Consider the following 18,378-nt stretch of genomic DNA (forward strand, 5'->3'; position numbering starts at 1 on the left):
TCATGCACTGAACGTAGCACAAATATAATATGCAAAGATGTTCTAAGACAAAACCAAAAAATACACACTGTTGAGAGACCATTTTCATGTACTAAATGTGGTGAAAGCTTTATAAGGAAGGATATGTTAATACTCACCAGATAATCCACCAAGATGATAAATATTTAAATAAGAAAAGCCATGTGCGATTGGATAAAATGATCCATGGGAAAGAGAAACCATTTAAATGTTCTGTCTGTGATAAATGTTTCCAACACAAATCGATCTTAGGGAACACAAAAGAATTCACACTACTGAGAAGCGATTTAAATGTTCTTTTTGTGATAAATGTTTTAATCAGAAATATGTGTTACAAGGCATGAACAGATTCACACTGGTGAAAAACCATTTAAATGCTCTCATTGTGATAAATGTTTCAATCAAAAGTCTGTTCTTACAATGCATGAAAGAATTCACACCGGTGAGAAACCATTTAAATGCTCTCAGTGTGACAAATGTTTCAATCAGAAATCTGTTCTTACAAGGCATGAAAGAATCCACAAGGGAGAGAAGCCATTTCACTGTTCTGAATGTGATAAAAGTTTTGGTCAGAATTTCCGGTTAGACAACATTTAAGAATTCCTCTGGTGAAAAACCATTTCAATGTTCTCATTGTACAAAATGTTTCAATCTGAAATCCTATCTTAAAAGACATGAACAAATCCACATGGGAGAGAAGCTATTTAAATGTTCAGAATGTGATAAAAATTTCCATCAGAAAAGAGAACTACTATTCCACAAAATGATCCACAGGAAAGAAAAGCCATTTAAATGTTCTATCTGTGATAAATGTTTCAATCAGAATTCCGATCTTAGGGAGCACAAAATAATTCATACTATTGAGAAACAATTTAAATGCTCACATTGTGATAAATGTTTCAATCAGAAATATGTGTTTACAAGACATATAAGAATTCACACTGGTGAGAAACCATTTAAATGCTCTCATTGTGATAAATGTTTCAATCAAAAATCTGTTCTTACAATGCATGAAAGAATTCACACTGGTGAGAAACCATTTAAATGCTCTCATTGTGATAAATGTTTCAATCAAAAATCTGTTCTTACAATGCATGAAAGAACTCACACCGGTGAGAAACCATTTAAATGCTCTCATTGTGATAAATGTTTCAATCAGAAATCTGATCTTACAAGGCATGAAAGAATCCATAAGGGGGAAAAACCATTTCAGTGTTCTGAATGTGATAAATGTTTCAGACAGAATTTCCAATTAAAACGGCATTTAAGAATTCACTCTGTTGCTAAACCATTTCAATGTTCTCATTGTAAAAAATGTTTTAATCTGAAATCTTATCTTAAAAGACATGAACAATCCACATGGGAGAGAAACGATTTAAATGTTCTGAATGTGATAAAATGTTTCATCAGAAAAGAGCTCTACTATACCACAAAATGGTCCATAGGAAAGAAAAACATTTTAAATGTTCTGTCTGTGACAAATGCTTCCATCAGAATTCTGATCTTAGGGAACACAAGAGAATTCACACTACTGAGAAAAAATTTAAGTGTCCACATTGTAATAAATGTTTCAGTCAGAAATATGTGTTTACAAGACATGAAAGAGTTCACACTGGTGAGAAACCATTTAAATGCTCTCATTGTGATAAATGTTTCAACCAAAAATCTGTTCTTACAATGCATGAAAGAATTCACACTGGTGAGAAACCATTTAAATGTTCTCATTGTGATAAATGTTTCAAGCAGAAATCTGTTCTTACACGGCGGAATGAAAGAACCTACAAGGGAGAGAAGCCATTTCAATGTTCTGAATGTGATAAATATTTCGGTCGGAATTTCCAGTTAATACAACATTTAAGAATTCACTCTGATGAGAAACCATTTCAATGTTCTCATTGTGAAAAATGTTTCAATCTGAAATCTTATCTTAAAAAACATGAACAAATCCACATGGGCGAAAACCATTTAAATGTTCTGAATGTGATAAAAGCTTCAAGTATAAATATTTTCTAGGAATACATGAAAGAAAACACACTGGTGAGAAACCATTTAAATGTTCTGAATGTGATAAATGTTTCAGTCGAACTTCCTCTTTAATACACCACAAAATAATTCACACCAGAGTGAAGCCATTTACATGTTCTAAATGTGATAAAAGTTACAGGCATAATTACCTTTTATTACAGCATGAAAGAATCCACAAGGGTGAGAAACCATTTCAATGTTCTGAATGTTTTAAAAGTTTTGCTCATAATTTCCATTTCATACAACATGTAAGAATTCATACTGGTGAGAAACCATTTAAATGTTCTCATTGTGATAAATGCTTCAATCAGAAATCTATTCTTACAAGGCATGAAAAAATTCACTCTGGGGAAAAAACCTTTTAAATGTTCTGAATGTGATAAATGTTTTGTTCAGAATTTCCAGTTAATGCAACATGTAGGAATTCACACTGGTGCCGAAAATGTGGCAGAAAGTTACTGAAATAGTCCCAAGCATATTGGGTGCCACTGGTCTGAAAAAGAATTTTCAAATGCATATTGATGCGTTGACTGTTTAAGTTACATTTTATGAACTTGAAAAGGAGGGTTTCTTTGGTACAATGCAAGTACTAAGATGTACATTAGCAGTAAATTTGAGAGATTGAAATCATCCCCATCATGCCATAGCTTATGAATGTAGTTCATTCCTGTGAAGATATGTCCAAAATAAACCCATCTGGAGAAACTGCACTGTGAGAAATAATTTAAATGTTCTCATTGTAAGAAATGTTTCAATCTGAAATCTGTTCTTACAAGGCATGACAGACTTCATACTGGTGATAAATCATTTAAATGTTTTCATTGTGATAAATATTTCAATCAGAAATCCACTATTACAAGCAGACTGATGAAATGCAGTGCGCTTCCCCAAGCACACTGGTTAACCCATGGTTGGATAACCATTTTGGATGTGCGTCCACAACCCTATTGCTATAAGGGGATTAGTGCATCCAAACTTACATCCAATCCACTACGAACCTAATAGCGCTCATCACATGCAAATGCTTGTTGATGAGACTATTAGCAATTCTCCCCAATTTAAAAAAAACGCACCCATCGCACACATTTTTACCTTCAGAAATGAATGCCTGCCCGGAGCAAGTGTTAATTTCTGAGTAGCCCAAAAAGGGCACAGAAAAGCAGAAAATAAATACTTTTTTTGAACTTCCTCTGACTTAATCATGGCAAAATTATGTCAGAGGGACAAAAAGGAGAAAAAGGTTTTAAAATTTTTTTTAATAAAAATTGCCAGCAGTCAGGTTAGGAAAAGGAACACTCAATTAATGAGCGTCCATTTCCTAACTTGTGGCTGTGCACAGGTTAGGAAAAAGGATGCTTATAAAATTGAGCATCTGTTTTCCTAATTGGCTTACAGCTGACCTCTCCTGGGCATCTGCTGCTGAGGAGGCGCTAGGGGGCATACAATTTCTAGCACCTCCTTTTTACTGTGGCAACTGATTTAAATATTAAATTGGGTTCCCCAGAGAGATCAATTGGCGGTGTTGGGAAAGCAAGCGCTCAGTCATGAGTGCCCATTTTCCCCACACTGATATTGCATTGAACTTCTTCACTCTGGTAAAAAAAAAGAAAAAGCATAAATGTTCTGAATGTTATTAAAGCTTAAAGATTAAATAATTCTAGGAATACATAAAACTATCCACACTAGGAAGAAACCATTTTAATGTTCTGAATATGATAGCAGTTTTAAGTGAAAAGCTACACTAACAATACAGCAAAGAATCCACACTGGAGCAAATTCATTTAAATATTTTCGATATGATAAATGTTTCAGTAGAAATTTCCATTTAGTACAAGATGAAAGAATTCAAACTGATGAAAATCCCTTTAAATGTTCTGAATGTGATAAATGTTTCACTCAGAAAATCCACTTCTGATTGCATAAAATGACCAATTTGAAAGAGAAACCATTTAAATGTTCTCAATGTGATTATTCTGTCAGCAAGTAAATCTGCTATTGCCTGAAATGATCCACAGGAAAGAAAATTGATTTTAAAATTCTGAATGTGATAGTTTCCATTTGAAATCTACTATTATCAATCATGAAAGAATTCACACTGATCAAAAGTCATTTAAATGTTCTGAATGTGATAAATATTTTAATCAGAAAATCCATTTGCGATTGCATAAAATGACTCACAGGAAAGGAAAATTATTTTAATGTTCTGAATGTGATAAATGTTTCAGTTAGAATTCCCAATTAATACAACAGGAAAAATCTAATACTGGTGAGAAATAATTTCAATGTTTTCAATGTGATAACTGTTTTATTTGAAACTTGATTTTACAACGCATGATAGAATTTACATGGATGAGAAACCATTCAATGTTCTGAATGAGATAAATGTTTTTGTCAGAATTCTAGAAGGTGGATCTCTTTGGTACAATGCAAGTACTAAGAAGGGCATTAGCACTAAATCTGAGAGATTGACGTCATCCCCACCATGCCATAGCTTACAAATGAGCTACCAAAGGACAATCAATCTTTATGGGTAGAAATCCCTTGTGTGTTGGGGAAGAGAATAGTGATAGGAGTATACTACCATCCATCTGGCCAAGATGGTGAGACAGACAGTGAAATGCTAGAGAAATTAGGGAAGCTAACCAAATTGGTAGTGCGGTAATAATGGGAGACTTCAATTACCACACAATGTAAACAGTTATGTATTAGGACACAACGAGCACAATTCTCACTAGAAAGACGTCATGTAACTATGATTTTTCTTAGTCAATGTGCTATTATTTATAGAGCCATCATAACACCTGCGGGCATACCAGCATATTTTAGCTTAAGGTCTTGCCACTTCAGGTCGTATTTAATCATTGGCCCAAGTCCTTTATTCTTTTTTGCATATTTTTTAGTAGTATTTTTGAAATTTTTTTAAAATGTTTTTATAAAATTCTGTAAATAATCACGTTTCTTTGAAAGTTTGAGCCACACCAAGGAAGGTATTACCCCGATACAGAATTTTATAAAAAAATTTCAAAATTACTACTAAAAAATATGCAAAAAAGAATAAAGGACTTGGGCCAATGATTAAATACGACCTGAAGTGGCAAGACCTTAAGCTAAAATATGCTGGTATGCCCGCAGGTGTTATGATGGCTCTATAAATAATAGCACATTGACTAAGAAAAATCATAGTTACATGACGTCTTTCTAGTGAGACTTCAATTACCCCAATATTGACTGGGGTAAATGTATCATCAGTACATGCTAGAGATATAAAGTTCCTGGATGGAATAAATGACATTTTTATGGAGCAATTGGTTCAGGAACCAACGAGAGGGAGCAATTTTAGATCTAATTCTCAGTGGAGCACAGGATTTGGTGAGAGAGGTAACGGTGGTGGGGCCGCTTGGCAATAATGATCATAATATGATCAAATTTGAATTAATGACTGGAAGGGGGACAGTAAGCAAATCCATGTCTCTTGTGCTAAACTTTCAAAAGGGAAACTTTGATAAATTGAGAGAAATAGTTAGAAAAAAACTGAAAGGAGCAGCTACAAAGGTAAAAAGTGTGCAAGAGGCATGGCCATTGTTAAAAAATACCATCCTAGAAGCACAGTCCAGATGTATTCCACACATTAAGAAAGGTGGAAAGAAGGTAAAATGATCACCGGCATGGTTAAAAGATGAGGTAAGAGAGGCTATTTTAGCCAAAAGGTCTTTAATCAAAGATTGGAAGAAGGATCCAACAGAAGAAAATAGGATAAAACATAAGCATTGGCAAGTTAAATGTAAGACATTGATAAGACAGACTAAGAGAGAATTTGAAAAGAAGTTGGCCATAGAGGCAAAAACTCACAGTAAAAACATTTTTAAATATATCCGAAACAGAAAGTCTGCGAGGGAGTCAGTTGGACCATTAGATTTAGATTATTGGGAGTTAAAGGGGCACTTAGAGAAGATAAGGCCATTGTGTAAAGATTAAACAATTTCTTTGCTTCAGTGTTTACTGAAGAGGATGTTGGAGAGATACCCGTTCCGGAGAAAGTTTTCATGGGTAATGATTCAGATGGACTGAACCAAATCACAGGGAATCTAGAAGATATGGTAGGCCTGATTGACAAAGTGAAGAGTAGTAAATCACCTGGACCAGATGGTAAACACCCCAGGGTTCTGAAGGAACTAAAAATGAAATTTCAGATCTGTTAATACAAATTTGTAACCTATCATTAAAATCATCCATTGTACCTGAAGACTGGAGGGTGGCTAATGTAACCCCAATATTTAAAAAGGCTTCCAGGGGCGATCCAGGAAACTACAGACCAGTGAGCCTGACTTCAGTGCCAGGAAAAATAGTGGAAAGTGTTCTAAATATCAAAATCACAGAACATATAGAAAGACATGGTTTAATGAACAAAGTCAGCATGGCTTTACCCAAGGCAAGTCTTGCCTAACAAATCTGCTTCATTTTTTTGAAGGGGTAAATAAACGTGGATAAAAGTGAACCGGTAGATGTAGTGTATTTGGATTTTCAGAAGGTATTTGAAAAAGTTCCTAATGAGAAGCTTCTAGGAAAAGTAAAAGCTCATGGGATAGGTGGCGATGTCCTTTCGAGGATTACAAACTGGCTAAAAGACAGGAAACAGAGAGTAGGATTAAATGGACAATTTTCTCAGTGTAAAAGGGTAAACAGTGGAGTGCTTCAGGGATCTCTACTGGGACCCGTTCTGTTAGGATTAGTTAGTATGTGGGCCCTGGGCCAAGGTGAAAGATGGTACCGCCCACAGGGAGAAGCCCTGTGAGCCTCACTGTCAGGAGACGAGGTCTCAGCTGACGTCAGACACAGAGAAAGTCTAGAGTCTTTATTAAAGAGGTAGAGCAGCACTACCCACGGAGCGGGGGGGTGCCAGAGTAAAGTGGCACAGATCCAGAGGAGTCACGGATCTGTGGACTGGGGGAAGCCCAGGGAGAATACCTCAATATAGTTGGTAATGGTCCGCAGAGCGGGGTACACCAATGAGGTCTTTAGGAGTGATGGTAGAGGTCCGTGGAGCAGGGTACACCGAAGAGGTCTTCAGTAGAGATGGAAATGGTCCACAGAGTGGGGTACACCAAAGAGGGTCTTTAGTAGAGACGGTAGTGGTCCGCAGAGTGGGGTACACCGAGGAGGTCCTCCGTAGAGATGGTAATGGTCCGCAGAGTGGGGTTAGACCAGAGAGGGTCCTCAATAGAGATGGTAGAATAGGAAGTAGTCCACAGAGCGGGGTATTCACGGCAAGAGTAGTGATGGTTCCAGGGAAACCCCGGGGAACGGGGGGTAGGCAGAAGTCCTGAGCATTAGGTCCTCCGAGGAGCGGATAGCCAGAGATGAGGAGAGGGCCTCCGAGGAGCAGGTACCCGGAACATCTCACACCAAGAAAGCAGGAGCTGGTTCGAAGGGACCTCTGTGAGCGAGATGGATTTGACAAAGAGAGATCTCGTTGCCAAGTCGTCAGTAGGCAGGGCCAGCCGGCTTTAAATGACCTGGAGGAATGACGTCATCCAGAGGGGACGCCCCCGAGGTTCCCACCATGAAGTGCTTAAGACTGACCCATGCGCGCGCGCCTAAGGGATTCCAACAGCGAGATGGCGGTCAGCCCACCCCGGGAGGCCTGGGAGTGGTAGGCAGGAGTCGAGGATGGGAAGAGGAGGTGAGCAATTGCGGTCGCAGCCGTCTGTGACCGACGGGCGTAACACGTTCTTTTCAATATATTATAAATGATCTGGAAAGGAATACGATGAATGAGGTAATCAAATTTACAGATGATACAAAATTATCCAGAGTAGTTAAATCACAAGCGGATTGTGATTAAATTGTAGGAAGACCTTGTGAAACTGGAAAATTGGGCATCCAAATGGCAGATGAAATTTAATGTGGATAAGTGCAAGGTGATGCATATAGGGAAAAATAACCCATGCTATAGTTACACTGTTAGGTTCCACATTAGGAGCTATCACCCAAAAAAGAGATCTAGGTGTCATAGTGGATAACACATTGAAATCGTCGGCTCAGTGTGCAGCACACTGAGCCTATATGCATCACCTTGCACTTATCCTCATTAAATTTCATCTGCCATTTGGATGCCCAATTTTCCAGTCAAAAAAGCAAACAGAATGTTGGGAATTATTAGAAAGGGAATGGTGAATAAAACGGAAAATGTTATAATGCATCTGTATCGCTCCATGGTGAGACCACACCTTGAATACTGTGTACAATTCTGGTCGCCGCATCTCAAAAATGATATAGTTGCAATGGAGAAGGTATAGAGAAGGGCTACCAAAATGATAAAGGGGATGGAACAGCTCCCCTACAAGGAAAGGCTGAAGAGGTTAGGACTTTTCAGCTTGGAGAAGAGATGGCTGAGGGGCGGATATGATAGAGGTCTTGAACGAGTAGATGTGACTCTGTTATTTACTCTTTCAAATAATAGATAGACTAGGGGGCATTCCTTGAAGTTAGCATGTGGCACATTTAAAACTAATCGGAGAAAGTTCTTTTTCACTCAACGCACAATTAAGCTCTGGAATTTGTTGCCAGAGAAGATGTGATTAGTGCAGTTAGTGTAGCTGTGTTTAAAAAAAGGATTGGATAAGTTCTTGGAGGAGAAGTCCATTACCTGCTATTAATCAATTTGACTTAGTAAATGGCCACTGCTATTAATTGTATCAGTAGCATGGGATCTTCTTAGTTTTTGGGTACTTGCCAGGTCCTTGTATCCTGGATTGGCCACTGTTGGAAACAGGATGCTGGGCTTGATGGATCCTTGGTCTGACCCAGTATGGCATGTTCTTACGTTCATTCCATGGAGAGCCCAACTTCTGGCTCATATATTTCCACATCTCTCCAGCAAGATCTGGCTTTCTGCAAAACCAATCGATCAGAAAACCGGAATTAACTCCACAATAATGGAAGAGCCAAACAATGCCCCCCAAAACTATCCACCAATAACCTGCTTGCCCACAATATATAAACTGTTCACTGCACTCGATGCAGATAGAATATATCACCACATTGATTCTAATAACATCTTGGCAACAGAACAGAAAAGTAATAAGAGAGGAGCCTATGAAAGCAGAGACCAGCTGATGCTGAATAAAGCCATAACTGAAAACTCAGTATAGCATGGATTGACTATAAGGCGGCCTTTGATAGCGTCCCACACACTTGAAATGTGCAAAGTGAATCTGGTACTCAATGAGTACATCAAGTTCATCATGAAAATGTGGCAGACTACACTTCACCTGAATTATGAGGATGGACAACCTGTCCTTTCCAATATTAAGATGCAGAGAGGAATATTCCAGGCAGATTCCCAGTTACTGCTTTTGTATTGTCTGGCATTAAACCCACTGAGTGCTCTCATTAACTCCTTGGGTTATGGAATTTGATTTAATCCTAGAGCAACCAATCCCCTACAGAAGGTTTCCCATTTACTATTTGTCTACGATTTAAACTCTACAGTTCTTGAGATGCTAATTTAGCAGAACAATTCCATGTGGTGAAGAGTTTCTCCGGAAAATTAAGTAAAACTGAAAACATCTCCCTGACTGCAGATTGCAATATAGGAGAACTGGAGCAGGAGACCACATATAAATATCTATAACTAGAGGAAGGTGGAAAAATACAGCATAAAGTATTGCGAGAAAAGATCAGTAAAGAATTCTATAGGAGGGTGAAGATGATATTGACAAGTGCCTGAAAGTACAAAATAAGATGTACGTTATTAAGCAGCTTGCAATCCCTGCATTATCATACAGCTCTGGAACAGAAGACTGGCCTTATGAGTATCTTGAAGAATTGGATGTAAAAACAAGAAAGCTCCTCCATACCTATTAGGTGATTTATAAGAACCTGTGCATGCTGAGATTGCACATCTCTAGAGCTGAAGGTGGTTCTTACTATTTATAGGAACCAGTGTGTGCTGAGATTGCACATCCCAAGAGCTGAAGGCGGTTCTTACTATTTATAAGAACCAGTGCGTGCTGAGATTGCACATCCCTAGAGCTGAAGGCGGTTCTTACTATTTATAAGAGCCAGTGCATACTGAGATTGTACATCCCTAGAGCTGAAGGAAATATGGGTCTTAGGCCTTCAGGATCACTTAACAGAGTGTAGGAGTAGCCTAGTGGTTAGAGCCACAGGCTATGAATGCAGGAGACCAAGGTTCAAGTTCTTTTGTTGCTCCTTGTGACCTTGGACAAGTCACTTCACCCTCCGTTGCCTCAGGTACAAACATAGATTGTAAGCCTGCTGGAGATAGGGAAATACCCACGGTACCTGAATGTAATTTGCTTTGAAGTATTGAAAGAGTATCCACTATTCAACAACCAACCTCGTTTCCTTAGTGCAACAATTCTGCAACCTCCAAAAAGTCAAGGAAACCCCTTGATATGTGGTTTGTGTGCGGTTGCTATCAATGGATCAGCCACTCATTTTAGCTGGCCCATTAGGATAGCTCCCGTGTTTTATTCTTTAGTTTTCTTAACAAACAATGTTCTTTTCTTTTGCTTTTTGCTTTTTCAATTTCTGCGAATCTTCTTTAAAACTGCGTGCTTCTGTTCTCCCGATGTGCGGTACGACCCACCATTCTCTTATTAGTGTCTTTTATAAAGAATTCACTTATCTTTTAGTTGCTAAATTGCTGCCGCTATTTATGGGTCCGACTCTGCTTGCTCGACATTGGCCATGTTTCGGCAGCAATCTGCCTGCTTCAGGGGCCACGGGAAAAATCTGTTATCTCCGTGCCGCGGATCCTCCGTCAGAAAGCACTTGAATACTTCTAGAATATTTAAAAAAGCTGTTAAGTCCAATCCTCATCATATATGGCAATCAATATCCCACTACCCAAGTTTAAAGGTCTTACTATATTCGCGTATCAAATCCTCAACGTGCGCGGCGCCTTCATGTTTGAATCCGGCGTCTCTCTCTATTCCTCCATTTATATAGCTCTTCTAAACCACTTGCTGGACCAATCACATTGTCTCCCTTGGGTCCTAGCTGCTAGCACCCTAGGGTGCCCTGCAATCATGCTGAATAGTGACGTCACCAATTGTTTCTTCCTTTTTATTTTTCCTTCTTTTTTATTTGATGTACACTGCATATGAACCTCTCTGCGTGTATGTTTTTTTCTGTGCTCCTAAAGTGTTTCCAGACTTAAATGAATGTATTCGATATATGTGAAATGTACTTTATTTATTTTAAGGCTCAATCGTTCCAATCGGGGAAAATGTTCTTTCCGTCGGACCTGATGGGGACCTACTAGAAACCTGCTTTTGCAAGATGCCATCTCTCTCCCTTGTTAAACGGACGTAATAGTGAACTGACCTACTTCTGCTTTTTGCCAATTAATATGTCACTCGATCTGATTTCAATAAAATATCTCCATGATTCATTTATTGCTTGTCTGCATTTCTTTTTGCTTTCTACCTTTATGCTACAGCTGTTGACCTACTAAAACAGATTTCATACATTAATTAATAAGTTAGTTCCTCCATTAGATAGTGAACCCCGTGCTGGTGTTTTGGCACCGCGGTGCCTGCACTATACGATCTTGTATTTTATCCACACCCTGTTCTCCCATCAGATGCCTTCATTTCACCCCGATCTTTTTGTATTTTTATTTTGCCTTAAATATAGATGTTACCTACATTCATTTTTAATTAACGAATTATGGGAACAACAGGAACAACCCTTATTCTATACATGTTGGGCTCCATTTCTTGATACCTCAAGGAGGCCGATATTACTTATTTCAAGTAGTGTCACCTATCCTTTCATTGATTCCACCTTCAATTTTCTATTAATACCTATGGATTTTCTATTTCCCAATGTTTTCTAAATCCCCTATGTCTGCATGACACACCCGATTTCACTCTTGTCTTCTTACTTATATATGTGCCATTGTTATATGTAAAAGCTGATATGGTCCCTTGTCCTAAGGTTCCAAGTTGAAAAATATATCTTTCCAGTGCAAAATTACATGTACCTTCTATCAACCGAAAATAGACCAATTTATCTCTCGATTCAAACCCTTCAGGGCACCTGTGTCCCATGTATAGATAAATCGTTGTTCCATCTGCATTAACTTGAGGTTCAAAATCACCTCCCCTGGGATGTTTCTTCACCTGGAATATCGCTGCTACCGTAAATTCCTGTATTTGATGTCCCACCTCCTGCCAATGATCCACTAGCGCTGCTCCTTCCGTGTGGTTTCGTAAGCGACTCAAATGCCCCTGGATCCTTATTTTTATTTTACGTGTTGTCTTTCCTATGTACACCATATTGCACGGACACCACAGGGCATACACCACATTGGTGGATTCGCATGTGAAGTGGTCTTTAAAATGAAATGTCCTACGGCTTGGGATCTCTAATTGTGAACCTGCATACATATGGATGCATACATTACATTGGGTACATGGGCTTTGACCCACTGCGTATGTCTCTGTATGTTCTTCTTCCAATTGCAGATTAGAATGCATCACGAGATCTTTTATGCTCTTGGCCCTAGTCAACGCAAACATTGGTTTTTCTTTGAACACTGAGTGCATCTGGAGCAGAGGCCAATGTTTCAGGATGCTCTTTTTTAATGTTTGTGTCTGTGGTTTAAACGGTAATACACACGCCAATCTTGTGTTGGTCTGTGCTGGTTTTGACTGTAAAAGCAAATCTCTGTTTGCTCTCTTGTAAGCCCTTTTTATAACAGAAATTGGGTACCCCCTTTGGAGAAACCTATTTTTCATAGCCTCTGCTTGTACCGTGTATTCCTGAACTGTGGAACACAGGCTCCGTAACCGAAGGAATTGGCCCACCGGTAAATTATCTCTTAAATGATCAGGATGATATGACGAATAATGCAATAACATGTTTCTAACCGTAGGTTTACGATACATTGAAAAACTGAACACTCCCAAATCTGCCTTGATCTGAATATCCAAAAATGATACACTTTGCTTATGATATTGACTTGTGAATTGTAGATGGGGATTGCATGTATTCAGCCATTGTATGAATTGCATTAGTTGATCCTCTTCTCCTTGCCAAATCATAACGATATCATCTATAAATCTTTTCCATAAGCTTATATGTATGCTGAATTGATTGTTCTGAATCCATTTCTTCTCAAATGCTGCTACATATAAATTGGGAAGGTCGGGAGCCATGGTGGCTCCCATGGCTGTTCCTTTAATTTGCTGGCAATACTGCCCCAAAAAACATGAAATAGTTCTGTTTTAATGCTAGTCCGGCCAATTCAATAATGAATGCATTCGGTATTCTTTGTTGTATTTGCTCCGTTGTTAGAACTTCTGTAATCATGGCTAATGCTTCCTCTTGAGGAATGCTAGTGTACAAGGCTGTGATGTCGATGGTTTCTAGTAGGTCCCCATCAGGTCCCCATCTAGTAGGTCCCCATCAGGTCCGACGAAAAGAAAATTTTCCCTGATTGGAATGATCGAGCCTTAAAATAAAAAAAGTACATTTTACATATATCGAATACATTCATTTAAGTCTGGAAACACTTTAGGAGCACAGAAAAAAACATATACGCAGAGAGGTTCATATGCAGTATACATCAAATAAAAAAGAAGGAAAAATAAAAAGGAAGAAACAATTGGTGACGTCACTATTCAGCATGATTGCAGGGCACCCTAGGGTGCTAGCAGGGAGACAATGTGATTGGTCCAGCAAGTGGTTTAGAAGAGCTATATAAATGGAGGAATAGAGAGAGACGCCGGATTCAAACATGAAGGTGCCGCGCACGTTGAGGATTTGATACGCGAATATAGTAAGACCTTTAAACTTGGGTAGTGGGATATCGATTGCCATATATGATGAGGATTGGACTTAACAGCTTTTTTAAATATTCTAGAAGTATTCAAGTGCTTTCTGACGGAGAATCCGAGGCACGGAGATAACAGATTTTTCCCGTGGCCCCTGAAGCAGGCAGATTGCTGCCGAAACATGGCCAATGTCGGGCAAGCAGAGTCGGACCCATAAATAGCGGCAGCAATTTAGCAACTAAAAGATAAGTGAATTCTTTATAAAAGACACTAATAAGAGAATGGTGGGTCGTACCGCGCATCGGGAGAACAGAAGCACGCAGTTTTAAAGAAGATTTGCAAAAATTAAAAAAATTAAGTTGTTTGTTAAGAAAACTAAAGAATAAAACTCTGGAACTATCCTAATGGGCCAGCTAAAATGAGTGGCTGATCCATTGATAGCAACCGCACACAAACCACATATCAAGGGGTTTCCTTGACTTTTTGGAGGTTGCAGATTTGAAGTACTGAAAAGCAGAATATAAACATTTTAATAAAGTAAATAAACAATGGCCTCAAAGGTGCAGAAGTATGAATGTGATCAAGCATATTCAGTCTCAGACCTTGACTTAGGTCAATCGTTCTGACGAACAGAGGGAATAACCACAAATCTGTCGGTGCATGAAGGTAAAGAAGCTACAGAATTAGCAAAACAAGAGAAAAATAACTCCTTAAAGAATCAGACCAGCAAACAAGGAAGGATAATTGGCAGAAGCACAAGTACAGTGGGAAGTAGAGAGAGCTACCCCACGTGGATTAATATTTGACACAGCAATGTTAAGGAGAGGTGAATTCAGACCTATGGATGAGAGACTGGTAATTGCGGACAAGGTTACACATCTTGTTGCAGGATGTGATGTTTTGATTGATGTCCGAAGGCCTGTATACAGAGAGGCACAACAAGGTAGCCTGGTTTATTCATTGGAAGCTGAGTAAACATTCTAGCATCGATGTACCAGACCAACACTGGGAGCACAATCCTAATAGGATAGAAGAGAACGACAAAATTGTGATCACCTGGGACATTCCTATTTCTACCAACAGGAAGATCTATGCACCAAAACCAACTGTTTTGGTAAAGAACACAAGAATGGCATTGTTGATAAATGTGCCACTACTCAGTGATTAATCTGTGGATTGTATGGAGATAACAAAGATCCTTAAATACCCAGAGATGCAATCAGTGACCAAGAAAATGTGGCAGAAAGATACCAAAATAGCTCCATTCATAGTGGGTGCCACTGGTCTGATTAAGAAGAATTTCCAAGCGCATCTTGATATGTTGCCTGTTAAGATTACACATTATGAACACCAGAAGGAGGCTCTCTTTGGTACAATGTAAGTACTAAGAAGGACATTAGCAGTAAATTTGAGAGATTGAGATCAACCCCAGTATGCAATGGCTTATGAGTGAGGTTCATTTCCGTCAAAGTATGCACAAAACAAACCCATTTGGAGAAACTGCTTCTGAGAGAGAGAAATGGAAAGTTGAAATTGGTATTGAAAAGTGCTTTATCTGCATGGAATAAAATACAAGTTAATAACCAACTTGCAATCCCTGCACTACTAAACTGGACCCATAGATATCTTGAAAAATTGGATATAAAATCAATAAAGTTGCTTCATGCCCCTGAGGTGATTTATAACAACTAGTGTGTTTTCTGGATGAATATCCTAGAGCTGAGGGTAGACAAAAACAGATTTTGTAATGTTGCGAGTGTAGCGGTGGACCCTTGGGCCGGCCTAACGGAGTGAAATGGTGTGAGAAGAAGTACACTCCGCTGAAGAGATGTAGGCTGGGAGGCGGTGCCAAGTTGAACGTAGAACTGAAGACTTCACCCTGGAAGTCTGAGGACCCCCCGGGAGGAGCCCTTGAGGTCCCGGACCGCTGGGACTTAGGTGATCAAGGGAACTGAAGAGACGTCTTCATCCTGGAAGTCCGAGGACCCCCCGGGAGGGGCCCGTGGGATCCCGGACCGCTGGGACTTAGGAGATCAAAGAGAGGAAGATTGAAGAATGTGACTAACCTTGGTCGAGACAAGCAGCAAGTGTGAAGAAACAAAAATAGGCCAGCATCAGTACCCAAAAAAACAAGCTGAAGACCCTGAGCTGAAACTGAAGTAAAAAATCCAAACTGGAATGGAGCAAGAACAAGGAAAAAAATCTAACTGAAGATCCTGACAAGCAGAGTCAAAAGCTGCAGCCTGTACTGGCAGAAACCTTGTTGCCAAGCAACAAGACTCAGTCAGACGCCAGGTTAAAACATTACCGGCGTCTGACATCACTCTCAAGGATGGCCCACATTCAAATAAAAAGGCTGTTCAAAACACCCTTCCCCATGCACACACGCGTCCAAAAGGGGAGGGGCCAAGCCTCAAGACTCGGCAGCGTCTCTCTCACGGAGACGCCGCCACGAGGCAGCCCAAGCAGGCCCGACCAGCAGCGGGTCTCCTCGTTGCTGCAGCGGGGCAGGAGGAGCAGATCCGAGCCCCATAGCCCGACGTCGGCACCCCAGAGACAACGGCAAAGTCTCGATCGCAAGTCTTGCGACCGAGACCGCAACATGTAAGACAGAACTGAAAATGGTTACACATCTCATCACTGGATATAATGGGCTAATGTCACAAGACCTGTATATAGAGAAAGGCACAGCAGTGTGGCATAGCTTATTCATTGGAACATGTGTAAACATTATAACATTGATGTACCAAAAAAAGCAATGGGAGCAGGGACCTAACAGAATGGAAGAGAATGAAGAAGTTGTGATCACCTGGGACATTCCCACTCCAACCGATAGGAATATCAATGCTAGAGAGCCAGATATTGTGGTGAAGGAGAGAAACACAAGAATGGCATTACTGATAGAGATCTCAGTACTCAGAGGCTACTCGGGTGGATCCTATCGAAAAAGCAAAGATCCTTAAGTATCAAGAGATGCAATCAGAGACCAAGAAAATGTGGCAGAAAGATACAGAAATAGTCCCAATCATATTGGGTGCCAGAGGTCTGATTAAGAAGGATTTCCATGCGCACATATATATGTTGCCCATACTGATTACCCCTTATGAACTCCAGGAGGTGGCACTCCTTGATGCAAAGCAAGTACTAAGAAGGGCATTTGCATTAAACATGAGCAATTGAGATCCTTCTCAATATACGCTGGCAAATAGCAAGGGGGAAAACCTCCATATCTCGGTGGTATGGGTTTGTAGAGGAATTATGAGCTACAACGCCTTAAGACGATGTGGCGGAGCATTTAGACCAGAGAAATAGAAGCATCTTATACATCCGCCCAAACAGGGGATCTGTTCTAAGCTACATTTAAGCTGCCTGTAGCAGTGCACTACAAAAAATGCAGTCTAAAATACTGCATCGCTATCGAGTAGATAGAGTACGCTTGTTTAAGATGAGTTTGGTGGAGACAGACACAACATACTTGTTTAGCTATTTTTGAGCTTGTTACACATAAATATCATACTATTTTGTTTATGGTAATACCTCTCGTTTGCTGATCCTAGTTAATTTTCCTTGTTCTATGTAACCACATTCTTACATGCCTGTTAATGTTAAAATGAAAACCGAATTAGAATTTTTGGTATATAAAAATGCTAAATAATAAATAAATAAATAAACATACATGTAACATTGAAAAAGGCACTTATGTACATTCTTTTCTTACATGTCATACCAATTACACATTTTGGCATGATGTTATATCATGGTTGGTTAAATGCACAAAAATAACTCTGCCCTTTTATTATTAGAGGATATTAACGTTTTGGGGGAGCTGGGATATGATCTGTTCAAAGGTAATAGTTTGTTCATTGCATTAGCCTTGTTATTAGTACGTAAATGTATAGTGAAAGACTGGATCAGTGACCACGTGACTTCATTTACTATATGGGGGGAATACACTCATGCAAATGGAGACGTTTGATGTATGCCTGTTGACTAGAAAGGTCCCTGAAGGCTATATAGCAGCTTGGAAATGTTTTTGCGACCTGCCGACCACTTTACAAAAGTGGGCTAGACTTCCATAAAGCAAGGCCCTGATGATCAAGAAAAGAAAACATCTTAATGTTAGCAGGGTTGAATGCCAGATGATTGGGTGCATGAGTGAGTCGAGAGGTGTTGGGTATAGCGGGAGGGTTCTTCGTTAATGTGGGAAGAAATACATTTGGTAAAATTTCATGGAGAAAAGAATTTGATATTCCTTCATTGTAGTTTTATTCATTAGTACAATTGTTTAACTTGTTTGATTGGCCTAGTATATATTTACTTTGTGTACGCTGTTGGTTGTATCCTTTCCCATAGTCTACTAGAAAGATTTGGAGAAAAAAAAAAAAGCAAGCTTAAAAAAAACCGTCCCAAGCATCTTCTTAAATTACTTGGTGCAAATTATGAGCCTCAGAGAAACAGGTAAAGAGTTCCACAGTGTTGGCCCAGTGACTGAAAAGGTTCTCTCATAGGTTTCATCCAAGGAAGG

At 39.4% G+C, this 18,378-nt stretch overlaps 1 pseudogene; it reads left to right on the forward strand.

The window, feature by feature from the left end:
* The first annotated feature begins 640 nt into the window (after positions 1 to 640).
* On the forward strand, positions 641 to 2,031 carry LOC115081582 (annotated as a pseudogene).
* The last annotated feature ends 16,347 nt before the right edge of the window (positions 2,032 to 18,378 follow it).

This window comes from Rhinatrema bivittatum, unplaced genomic scaffold (assembly GCF_901001135.1).
Source record: "Rhinatrema bivittatum unplaced genomic scaffold, aRhiBiv1.1, whole genome shotgun sequence".
NCBI lineage: Eukaryota > Metazoa > Chordata > Amphibia > Gymnophiona > Rhinatrematidae > Rhinatrema > Rhinatrema bivittatum.